We start from the raw sequence: 12,531 nt of genomic DNA on the forward strand, positions 1-12,531 counted from the left end.
GCAGCTGCTGCATAGAAACACTGATACACAATTTGAATTCTTCTTTTGTAGAGAGGTGTGGTAGCTGTGTTAGTCTACTTTTAAAGGTACATAAGGTTATCAATAGAAATCAAACAAAATAAAACATGGAAAAGAAAATAAGATGATACCTTTTTTATTGGACATAACTTAATACATTTCTTGATTAGCTTTCGAAGGTTGCCCTTCTTCCTCAGATCGGAAATAAGCAAATGCTGCCACGTTATACGTACGGAGATCCGGTAAATGAAGGTACATAAGTAATGCCACACTGGGAAAAGACCAAGGGTCCATCGAGCCCAGCATCCTGTCCATGACAGCGGCCAATCCAGGCCAAGGGCACCTGGCAAGCTTCCCAAACGTACAAACATTCTATACATGTTATTCCTGGAATTGTGGATTTTTCCCAAGTCCATTTAATAGTGGTTTATGGACTTGTCCTTTAGGAAACCGTCTAACCCCTTTTTAAACTCTGCCAAGCTAACCGCCTTCACCACGTTCTCCGGCAACAAATTCCAGAGTTTAATTATGCATTGGGTGATGAAACATTTTCTCCGATTTGTTTTAAATTTACTACACTGTAGTTTCATCGCATGCCCCCTAGTCCTAGTATTTTTGGAAAGTGTGAACAGACGCTTCACATCCACCTGTTCCACTCCACTCGTTATTTTATATACCTCTATCATGTCTCCCCTCAGCCCTCTCTTCTCCAAGCTGAAAAGCCCTAGCCTCCTTAGTCTTTCTTCCTAGGGAAGTCGCCTCATCCCTGCTATCATTTTAGTCTCCCTTTGCTACACCTTTTCCAATTCTACTATAGAAATAAAACAAAATAAAACATGGAAAAGAAAATAAGATGATACCTTTTTTATTGGACATAACATAGTACATTTCTTGATTAGCTTTCAAAGGTTGCCCATCTTCGTCAGATCAGAAATAAGCAAATGTTGGTAGATGACAGTATATATAAATGAAACATCAAAGCATTTCAGGGACAGACTAACAGGATGGGGGTGGATAGGTGAGAGACAGGAAGAGTCCAGTGGATGAGGGACAGGGAGATATGCATGGAGATAGGAAGGTGACAAAGCAGTACAGTTTTATGGTTTATAATGGGCTAGAAAACCCAGATCTTTGTTAAGTCCTGTCTGGTGGGTGTCAAAATATTTAATCATTCTGACTTCAAAGGTCTTATGTTCCTGTATGGTTTTAAAGTTCTCTTTCAGGATTCTCACCATGAAATCACTGGTACAGTGTTCTGGTTTTGTAAAGTGCTGCCCTACAGGCGTGACATCTTTATTGGTACTAGCATTTTTCATACGGTGTCTATGTAAATTAAATCTCTTCTTTAGCATCTTTAGTTTCTCCAGTGTAGCAGCCTTCCTTGCATTTTTTACACTGAATAATATATACCACATTGGAAGATGAGCATGTGAAAGATTCCTTAATGTTGAATATTTTTCCTTTGTGAATGACCATGAGGTCCTGTGAGATATTTTGGCATAGTTTGCAGCTGGATATATTGCAAGGATGTGTGCCATTCTTTTCTTTTTGAAGGCCAGCACTGGTGGGGATGGGAATATCTCTTTCAGTAATTCATCTTCCTGGAGTAGAGGCTGCAGATCTCTTATGATTTATCTTAATTTTTCCAGCTCTGGGTTGTATGTCACGATAAGGGGGATTCTGTCTGTGGCTTTTTTTCTTTGTACTGTAGCAGATTTTCCCTGGGTGTTTTGAGGGAGGAGGCAATATGCTTGGAGATTATTTTGGGGTTGTAGCCTTTCTGTTCGAAGGATGCAGCCAGGATTTCAAGGTGTCTGTCTCTGTCCCCTGGGTCAGAGCAGATACGGTGGTATCTTGTGGCTTGGCTGTAAACAATGGATCTTTTTGTATGTGAAGGGTGGAAGCTGGAGTTGTAGAGGTAGCTGCATTTGTCTGTGGGTTTCTTGTATATGGGTGTTTGTATATATCCATCGCTGATTGAGACTGTGGTGTCCAAAAAATTGACTTTTTCTGGGGAGTAGCCAATTTTGAATCTGATTGTAGGATGGTATGTATTGAAAGAATTGTAAAATTGTTTCAGAGTTTCTTCACCCTCAGACCAAATCATAAAAATGTCATCGATGTACCGGTAGTATTTTAGGGGTTTGGTCTGGTATGTATTCAGAAATGTCTCTTCCAGCTCAGCCATAAAGAGGTTGGCATATTGGGGTGCTGTCCTGGTGCCCATCGCAGTGCCCATTATTTGTAGATAGATATCATTGTTAAAGCGGAAATAGTTGTGAGTTAAAATAAATTTGATTAGTTTTGTAATGGTTTCTGGTGAGTATTGATGGTCCAGTGTGGATATTTTTAGGAGTTTCTCACATGCAGCTATGCCATTCGCATGGGGAATGTTGCTGTTCTTTTGAAATTGCTTTTCCCCTCCTTTCCCCTCTTCTCTCATCTCTTGGTCACAGATGCCTACAGAGCCGATCCAGACATATAGGAACAAATACACACAGAGACACCAATACATCCATAGATATACACCCACCCAAAAAATAAATGCAGACATATACATATATGCCTTCCAAGAGGCATGCTACACTTGCATTGCCCACCATGAACGCCTCCTTCTGTCATAGACCTATCCCTGTTGGGCTGACTTGTAGTAACAGGGGATGCGAGACAACTCACCCTCTTACCATAGTTACAACAACTCGAACCAAAACGTTTAGTTAACAAATATTTATTCACTAAATATTTCACTAAAACTGAGCATGCACATAACGTGAGAGGAAGCACGGCATGCAATGCGCAGAGAACAGCGCTGGATAAAGACTTCAGCTAGTGGGGTTTGGGGACCCCCGCCAGCCAAACCAGGGGCCCCGGATCCAGTTTGGAGGGCCAGGCCCCCAAGGCCCCCCCTAGCTATGCCACTGGCCTCTATTGCAGAACAATGCTACCTAAGATATACTGAAATGTCTTCTCAGGAGCTCTTTAATTATTTGTTCAAAAAAAATATTTCAGTGAGTGGAGCAGAGCTGGCAAGAGCCCCTTCAAAAGAAGTTCACAGCATGTGACTGAAGTGCTACTGTGCATAGGTTTGAGCGGATAGATTGGTTTGCGTGGTTCCTTTAACTAAAAGTGCAGGTGGTCACTGATGCCTGCACCTTGTGTAACCCTTGCTGAGCAGCAATGCAGAGCAGTTCCACTGAATTGTATCAATGACTGTGCTCCAAATTGCTGCGTAATTGCCAACATCTGAATGTGTATGAAAGGAATTAATGGAGGAGAAATGATAGAGATGCCTATCTCTCTTGCAAAACATTGGAAAAAAGCCAAACATTGGAACAAGGCCTTTTTAAGGCAGGAAGAATGGCAAGTGGTCAATTTTTTGCACCAAAATAGAGGGGACATGTCCTCTAAATAAGAAAAAAATTGCAATTTACCTTATTTAATCTCAATCTAATTTGAGAATGGAAGTACTTGAATTCCAAGTCTTGTTGTCCCTTTAGAATCAAGGTAGTATAACTATTATTTATTTAGGGCCCAATTCAAAGCCATTTAATCAGTCAGGAGAGGCTCCTGCCTGGTTAAATAGCATTTAGAGGCCCTTTTACTAAAGGGTTGCCACGTGGCGACCCGGCACTACTGCTGGCCCAACACGGGTGCCGGCGGTAGTTCACCCCCAGTGCACGCCATTTCCGGTGCTAGCGGAAATATCCTATATTATAATTCTCACCACCAACGTTCTAATGTGGGACTGCCTGTGTCCGTGGCTCCTGGAGTTGCTGAGCTAGGCTCCGTAGCCAGGATGACGTCACTAACAGCTGATTCCCAGGCAGGGGGATGAGTAGGGAAACACGTGGAGCATGTTTCCTTACTCCTCCCCCTGTCTGGAAATCAGCTGTCAGTGCGCCGCTCCCTGCCACTTCGGAGCAAGTGGCAGGGAGCGGTGCATCAAAAAACTACAAGCGTGGCACCACAGAACCCCCCCCCCCTCGGCGCATCACCCAATCCCCCCCCAGCACATCAAACACCCACTCCCCCCCCAAGCACATCAAACACCCCCTCCCCCACCCAAAGCACATCAACACCCCCCCCCCCCCCATGCATCAAACCCCATCGCCACCTGCAGATGCCAGTAGTAACGCTGTCCGGCCGCTGCTGCTTCTCCTGTTTAGCTGCAGCGGCCGCTACAAAAAGAAAAGAAGCGATAAATGTTTTTAAACCCAGCCCAAATCATTCGCAAATGCCCGAGTCTTACGACGCAGTCTCTGCAGCCGCTCCTTCTCTCACCTCCACGTCACTGCCCCTGGAGTAAGACCCCAGAGGAGCGCAGTGACGTGACCTAAATTCACGCTAAAAACGGCCATTTTTTTTTATTATCGGCCGAAGGCGCCCATCTCTGCTCGGCCGATAAACACGCCCCAGTCCCGCCTTCACCACGCCTCCGACACCCCCCCCCCCTCCGTCAACTTTGTTCGTTCCCGCGACGGAGTGCAGTTGCAGGCGCCTAAAATTGGCTTTCGATTATACCAATTTGGGTGCCTTTGCGAGATGGTCGAAATCTGGGCACCCATCACTTTCAAAAATAAGGCTGATAGTATCACAGAAAGAACACAGCTGTAGCAATAGTAGAGGTATGATGTGGTTGTTAGGAAATAGGTTGAGCCAGTGGAGTAGGAAGGGGGGGGGGCGGTGGGGTTACTTCTTGTTCCGGGGCAGAGAGAGCAAGAAACCAATGGAGCCGACGCAGCTCCCAGCGACGTGGACTCGGGGGCGGATCGGTCCTCCCGCCCGCCCCTCGCTTCTAAACTAAGTAAGAATGCGCTCCGGGGGAGGGTGCATGCCGGAGGGGGGGCGCGCACCGAGGGGGGGTGCTGTGCTGCACCTGTGGGGGGGTGCGCAGCGGTGACCCGCCCCGGGTGTCAGCCGCCCTCGCTATGGCACTGGGTTGAGCTAGGTGAAATGGGCAGAGGATGTACGGGTAGAAGAGGTAGGAGTGGTGTAGAGTGGGTTCATAGGTTAAGTCTGGTCATTTGGGTAGGCTTGCTTGAAGAGGTAAGTTTTTAGCAACTTCCGGAAGGGTAGATGGTCGCTAACTGTTCGAATGGGTCTTGGTAAGGCATTCCAGAGTTGGCTGCCTATAACGGAGAAGTTGGGTGCGTAGTACGTTTTGTACTTGAGACCTTTGTAGTTGGGAAGGTGTAGATTGAGATATGTTCGAGAGGGTTTTGATCCGTTTCTAGCTGGTAGGTCAATCAGGTTGGTCATGTAGCTTGGAGTTTCTCCATATATAATCTTGTGAATCAGTAATTGGACTTTGAAGTTTATTCGTTAGTTGACAGGGAGCCAATGGAGTTTTTCACGAAAAGGTGTTGCGCTTTCCAATCGTGATTTACCAAAAATGAGTCTGGCTGCTGTGTTCTGGGCGGTCTGGAGTTTTTTCAGGATTTGGGCCTTACAGCCAATGAAAATGCTGTTGCAGTAGTCAGCGTGGGTAAGTACAGTGGATTGTACCAAGTTGCGGAAAGTTTTTAGGGGGTGATACAGTTTTACTCGTTTCAGCACCCACATCATGTTGAACATCTTCTTCGTCATGGCTTTTGCATGAGTTTCCAGAGTTAGGTGATTGTCTAATGTTACTCCTAGGATTTTTAGATTGTGGGATATGGGGATTGAGACATCAGGGGTAATCAGGGTAGTTGGGAGGAGTGTAGAATATTGGGATGAGAGGATTAGGCATTGTGTTTTCTCCTTATTCATTTTCATCTTAAAAACGTTAGCCCAGGAGGCTAAGATGTTCATGCCAGTGATTATTTTATTGGAGATTTCTGCTAGGTTGGATTGGAAAGGGATGAATATGGTAACGTCATCTGCATAAATGAAGGGGTTTAGTCCATGTTTAGATAGGGTCTTGGCCAAGGGGATCATCATTATTAAGTTGTGTTAGGTGCTAATGCATGCCTTACGCAGCAAAAAATGGACAAACATGAGATGCGTTAAAGCGTCACACACATTTTTGCATTTGTGCATGCTGACCGTGGGCTTAACAATTTTTTGCATTTTTGAGGGTGTGTGTCAGGAGTGGAGAGTGAACATTCCTGCATATACCAGCGGTTCCCAAACTGTGCGCTGAGGCACCCTGGTGCACCACAGCGAACTGCAGGGGTGCCTCAGAAAATCCTGACCTCCCTCTCGCTACCACCCAAACCACCTTCTCTCGGCTGAAATCACACCTCACCTGCTCTTCCAGCTAGTGTCTCCCATCCTGTACATGTCTCCTTCCCTCTGCCCCAGTTCCGGCAAACCCCCATCTCTGAACACCCCCCCCCCCCCCCCCCGTGTCTGTTTGCAAACGTGTCTCCTTCCAGAGGTCTCCGTCAGCAGTAGCATTTCTCACACTGCTGCTGGCACCAGTTCCGAAGTCTTCCTTCTGCTGCGTTTATCCCCTGTGGCAACAGGAAGTTTCATCACAGGGAGCTGAACGTGGCAGATGGAAGGTTTCAGGACTGTTGCCGGCAGCGTTGTATAAACTTCTGCACTGCCGGGGACCTATGCAGGGAGACACGTTTGCAAGTAGAAACGGGGAAGGGGGTGTTGAGAGAGGAGGAATCTCAATTTGAGGATAGAGAGGAAGGAGAGAAACATGCTTGGAAGAAACAGCAGCAACATTGCAGGGAGCCTGAAGTGGAGCTGGAGACTGCAGAGGACCCCCCTCTCCGGCTGTTCCAGGTGAAGGTGAACAGTGGAAAAAAATGTGTGGCAGGGGAGGCAGTAGAGAATTGTGTGGTCAGGGGGTGGAGACCTGTGTGGACAGGTGGTGTGTGGAGACCTATGTGGCCGAGGAAGGGGATGGAGACCTGTGTGGCTGGGGGGCTGGAGACCTGTATGGCCGGGGGGAGGGGCTGTGAAAAATTGCTCGGACCCAAAGGGTGTCGTGAATCAAAAAAGTTTGGGAACCACTGCCATATACTAATTGGTTAGCACATGGATAATGCGGAAGCTCTTATTGCCTTCAAAACAGATGGCAGTAAGTGCTCCTGCAATAATTGTAAAAAGGTAGCCATGCACTAAAAGCAACATTAGTGCATGGCCATCAATGAAATAAAGACAAAATCTGATTTTTTACAGCTGCAGTAAAAATGGCGTTAGCGTGTGGGAAAGACCTGCATAACATAGAAACATAGAAACATGATGGCAGATAAGGGCCATATGAGATATGAGCCATCCAGTCTGCCCATCCTCTGTAACCCCTGCTTATCCCATGCCTTTTTAAATTCTGGAACAGTCCTCGACTCCACCACCTCCACCTGGAGACCATTCTACGCCTCCACCACCCTTTCTGTGAAATAATACTTCCTTAGATTACTCCTAAGCCTATTCCTTCTTAACCTTGTCATATGCTCCCTCATTCCAGAGCTCACCTTCATTTGAAAAAGGCTATTTTGGCGTGCTAAGGCCAACTTTTACTGCAGCATGTACAAAGACCCCTAAGTGCCTTGCTGAAGATCACAAGGAGCTACGATGGGAACTTTTGTCTTCCAGAAACACATAGGAGGTTTCCACATTTGGCGATGTGATACTTCAGGGTTTCTTTAATCAACTTCTGGAACTCCAAACTGAACCCCAGCTTCCAGCTGCAGCTCTGAATTTATCTGATGTGAGGAATATCCTCTCTATGGGCTAACTCTCATTCAGTTTAATTATCCAGAGGTGGAAATCTGCCAGCTAGTGTTCTGCCAGCAATTAGAGAGTAATATAATCACAGTAATTAGCAGGCTGGACCTCGGTGATGTGTGTCTCTGGATTCTCTGCTGGAGCAGTCTGTCATTTCTTTCTGTTTATGTTTGTTATTTATTTCGCAGGAAGACAGAACCATTGAAGGTTTTCTTTCCAGTGACAGTTGTACTGTAACAGTATGAAACTGCAGAAATGGTTCTTTTCTCCATCTACACTACATCAGTTCTAATTCAGCTTTTTTAATGGAGGAGTGGAAATAAGAATTAACACACATGTCGCAGGTGATTATTTTTAACTTCGGCACAAAGGGCCAGATTCTAAATAAGGCACCTAAAATATCCGCACGGTAAGCATATTCTTTAAGTTGGATTAAGTTGGAAATGGAGGAGCAACCCAGGGTGGAGATATTGACTGACCTGGACTATGAGTCTCCTCCTAAGGAAGGGTTGACTGTACCATTGCACCCTATCCTTAAGGATTCACTGATGAAGGACTGGGACTCTCCCATCTCAGTGCAGTTTGGACCTAAGAAGATGGGTACGCAGTTTCGTATCCAAAAGGCTCCCTGATTCGAGAGGACTCAACTGCCACACCATTTTCTGGTGGTTGAATGTGCTCTTAAATGAGCTAGGAGTTCCAGAACTCCTGCCTCTATGCGCCCAGATAGGGAGGCCAGGATACTAGACTCATTTAGGATGAAAACTTTTCAGGCTTCGATGCTTGTTGCCCCGATCCAATCCTACCAGCTCTACATAACTTGGAATACAGTTAGATTCAACACTTAATCCCGATTCCCGAAATCCAAGCAACCTTCAAGAGCTACTTCTACTATTTGCGACAACTATGCTGCCTCTCTCCTTACATCGAGAAGGCAAATCTTATCCCAGTTTTTGCATGCCATAACATCAAAACTGGATTACTGTAATGCACTCTACACTGGTCTGACTACAAAGGGTCTGCACCAACTCCAGTTGATTCAGAATGCTGCAACAAGATTAATAGAAGGTTGTAAGCCATGTGACCACATCACACCATTTTTGCAAAACCTTCACTGGCTACTAGTACAATATAGGGCTAAATTTAAAACTGTCTGTCTGATCTTCAAGGCCCTTAAAAAAAATGGCCCTGAGTACTTGAACAGGATAACCCTCTACACACCCCAAGGATTCTAAGGTCCTCTCAAGGAGTATCCCTAACTATACCCTCTCCAAAAGACATTACACAATGTGATACCCGCAAGCGAGCCTTCTGCAGAGTAGTCCCCACACTCTGGAATGGACTTCTTGAAAGTCTCTGCTTAACATAAGACTACCTCTATTTCAGGAAGCAGGAGAAAGCTTGGCTCTTCAACCAGGTCTTTAATGGAAGTAACTAACTTGTTAGTCTCACACACACACAAGGAGTGATACAGGCTGCACTCCTAACCTAGATGAGATCATATTTAATCGCATCTCTGACCTCATGTTGTGACAAGGCTACGGACAGGGCAGCTAGGATGATGCAGTTAGACCCTGAAATACAAGTACCAGAAGCCATTGCAAGGAGGGAGACAGAGAGTAGTCTGGAGACAAGGGAATGGATTCCCAGCTCCAGCAGAGGGAGCCAGGGAGATAGCCAGGCTGAGCCTATAATTTCATCACCCACTAGGGGGAGGCGGAGGGAAGAAGCTCAGTTCCCCTGGATACGCAATCAGTATACCATGCGGCCCAGCTGGAATAGAGAGGGGCCCATGGAGAGGGAGGAAGATGATTGGATGGATTATATGGAAGGGGGGTAGATCAGATGGGGGAGGAATCCCAGATGGGGAAAGAAGCCTCTATGGAGTGGGAGAGTTCCAAGGCAGGGATGGCCAGCTCCCGAGGGTTTGGAAGTGGTGTTAAGAGGTGAGAGTAACCTGCTTCACTGGAAGCCTGATTTATTTGGAAGCCTTCTTTATTTATCTGCTTCACTGAAAGCCTGGTTTATAGAAAGCCTGACTTTGAAAACCTGCCTTGGTCTGGAAAAACCCTGATTGGTTGGAAACCTGTTTTTGGTTGAAACTTGTTTATTTGGAGATAACCTGTGTACTAAAGTTTGAGACAGCTGTTATTGGCCTGATAATAAAAACTTTTGACCTAGCCACTGTCAGCAATTGTGGTGAGCTCTGGAAGTTCAGCAGGTGGGCGGCTCCACCTTGCTGGGAAGCAGTGAACCTCTTTAAATTAGTCACCTTATTTTCTAACTCCTCTTACTCTCTTACCTATCTATATCTTCCATCCTTGCTTATACCCTATACTGTCTATTAAAATGTTCTATTACGTATTGTGTTGACATTGTAAGTAATCTACTATGCCATACTTTGTATTGTTATTTGAATATTTTTACTGCTGTAATTGTTTGTTGCTTATATCTGATTGATTCCTACTGTACGCCGCCTTGAGTGAATTCCTTCAAAAAGGCAGTAAATAAATCCAGATAAATAAGCAGCACCTAGATTTGGGCACAGTATATAGAATATGCTTAGTTGATGTCCCAGTACCTAAAATGATGTTCCTCCATTTACACCAGTGAAAACGTGGTGTAAATCCCTTCACATAGATTTACTGCACTGGGCTCTATTCTAAATTACGCACATAAAATTTGGAATACCCATGAAATGCCCATTTTCAAGCCTTTAACTACACCCCTTTTAAACTGCATGCATTAGAATTTAGGCGCAGTTCATTACAGAATATGCTTAGTTGTGTGTGTAAATTCTAATTATTGCCAATTAGTGCTCATTATTGCTTGTTAGATGCTCTTATCAACGCTAATATAGCTTGTTAAGCCAATTAAGTTGCACGCTAGTTATGGAATACGCTTAGATTTCAGCATGGAAAGCGAGCACGCTATATAGAATCCGGGAGAAAGGATCAAAGGTATGAGGGGGCTTCTTCCATGGGAGAATACAAGTTTGCATCAGTGGTCCCCACTCTGTTCTGGAGGTACTTCTATCTGTTCTAATTTTCAGGATATGTCTTTTTTTTTTTTAATGTATTTATTTACCATCTTTATGAAGAGATTCACCCAAAGTAGTGTACAGTAGAGACTGTTCCCTCTAAGCTGAGTGGGAGTCCTCCAACTGCATTGCTGCCAGACAGGGGTGGGGCTTCAATATTATTTTATCATTTTGCTTGAGACAGGCAAGTTCCTTGGAGTCCTGCAGAGCTTACCTGTCCCTTGCTATTGAAAATTTGATAGTTAAACAGCACCCCCCACCACCACCACCAGGGACATAGCCAGACCTCAAGGTGGGAGGAGGCCAGAGCCTAAGGTGGGGAGACACATGTCCCCTCTCTACCCCACAACAAAGCTCGTGTACCTTTCTCCCTTCCTTCCCCCACTAACCTTCCTACTGCTAAACCCTAGTTTTGTGAATGAATGTGGATACTTTCCTGTCAAATGACTGTAGTTCTTTTCAAGTTATTGTTTTTATTGTACACCACCTACATCTACCCATTAGTTTAAGGCGGTATAAGTGAATAAAATAAATGATTTTCAAAAACAGACTGGTTAGATGTGCACTTTTCACTCTGTTGACTTTTGCAGGATTTTCTACAAACATGCGCAGTTTTACTTTGAAAATTGTGCCTGGAAAAGTTCCCATGTACTTTTATACCAGCTAATTTACTGACTAAACCTTCTCAGCATGCTTTTGAAGATTTACAGATAAGCATGTAATTTCACACCCCACCCCAGGAATGCCTTTTCTTACCTACCCACATATAGTGTAGGCCAGTGGTCTGCAAACTCATTAGTCAACAGAGCCAAATATCAACAGTACAACAATTGAAATTTCTTTTGAGAGCCAAATTTTTTAAACTTAAACTATATAGGTAGGTACATTGTTATTAACTTAATTAGGGTACGCCTAAGCTGGCCTTTGCTAAAAACTCAGTCCTGGCCAGCATTGTGCAGTAGGACTGAACTCACTCAGTTGTCTTGGCTATTTCAAAGTGCAAGGAACTTGTGCAAACAGTATCTACCATTCACTACTTTTAATAGAATTACAGCATTAAAACCAACCATTCAAGGAAACTGTATAACTCCACCCCCACCCCCACGCAGCATGAGTTTGAGGTGCATTGCTACCCAGCCCCGCCCCCACCTGCCCACCACCCTCAGCTCCCCAACAGCCCTCCTTTCTCCATTCCTGCCGGCCGTGGCCACCCAGGGTTTAAACCTTACCTTTTTATTTTAAGTCGCAGCGCCCGACGGCTCACTTCCAGGCTCCAGCTTTTCCTTTCCCGCTCAGTGACTCCCACCCACCCTTGCGGAAACAGGAAATACCTCATCAGGAAGGCGGGGCATTGAGCGGGAAGTGAAAGGCTGGAGGAGGTGAGCCGTCGGCCCATCGCTGCAACTTAAAATAAAGAAGTTTAAACGCTGGGCGGCCACCGGCAGGAACGGAAAAAGGACGGAGGGCTGTCGGGGAGCTGAAGGCGGGTACCTATGGACTGACTGTGAGCACCGGACAGTGGCGGGGAGTGGACCCATGGGAAGAGCCACACTGAAGGGGCCAAAGAGCCGCATGTGGCGCGCGAGCCGCGGTTTGCCAACCGCTGGTGTAGGCTATGTTATGAACGTGCATTCCAAGGGCTTTATGCATCAAAATGGCTCTGAAAATTACCCTGAATGGGTAATGTGCCAAGGTTGTGATGCATCTTTTTTTATAAGCTATCCCCCCAATTCTATATATGGTGCCTTAAGATGTGTATGCTAATTTCATTCATTCAAGTATTTATATACTACTTGGACCTAAGTGGT

This window comes from Microcaecilia unicolor, chromosome 8 (assembly GCF_901765095.1).
Source record: "Microcaecilia unicolor chromosome 8, aMicUni1.1, whole genome shotgun sequence".
Classification (NCBI taxonomy): domain Eukaryota; kingdom Metazoa; phylum Chordata; class Amphibia; order Gymnophiona; family Siphonopidae; genus Microcaecilia; species Microcaecilia unicolor.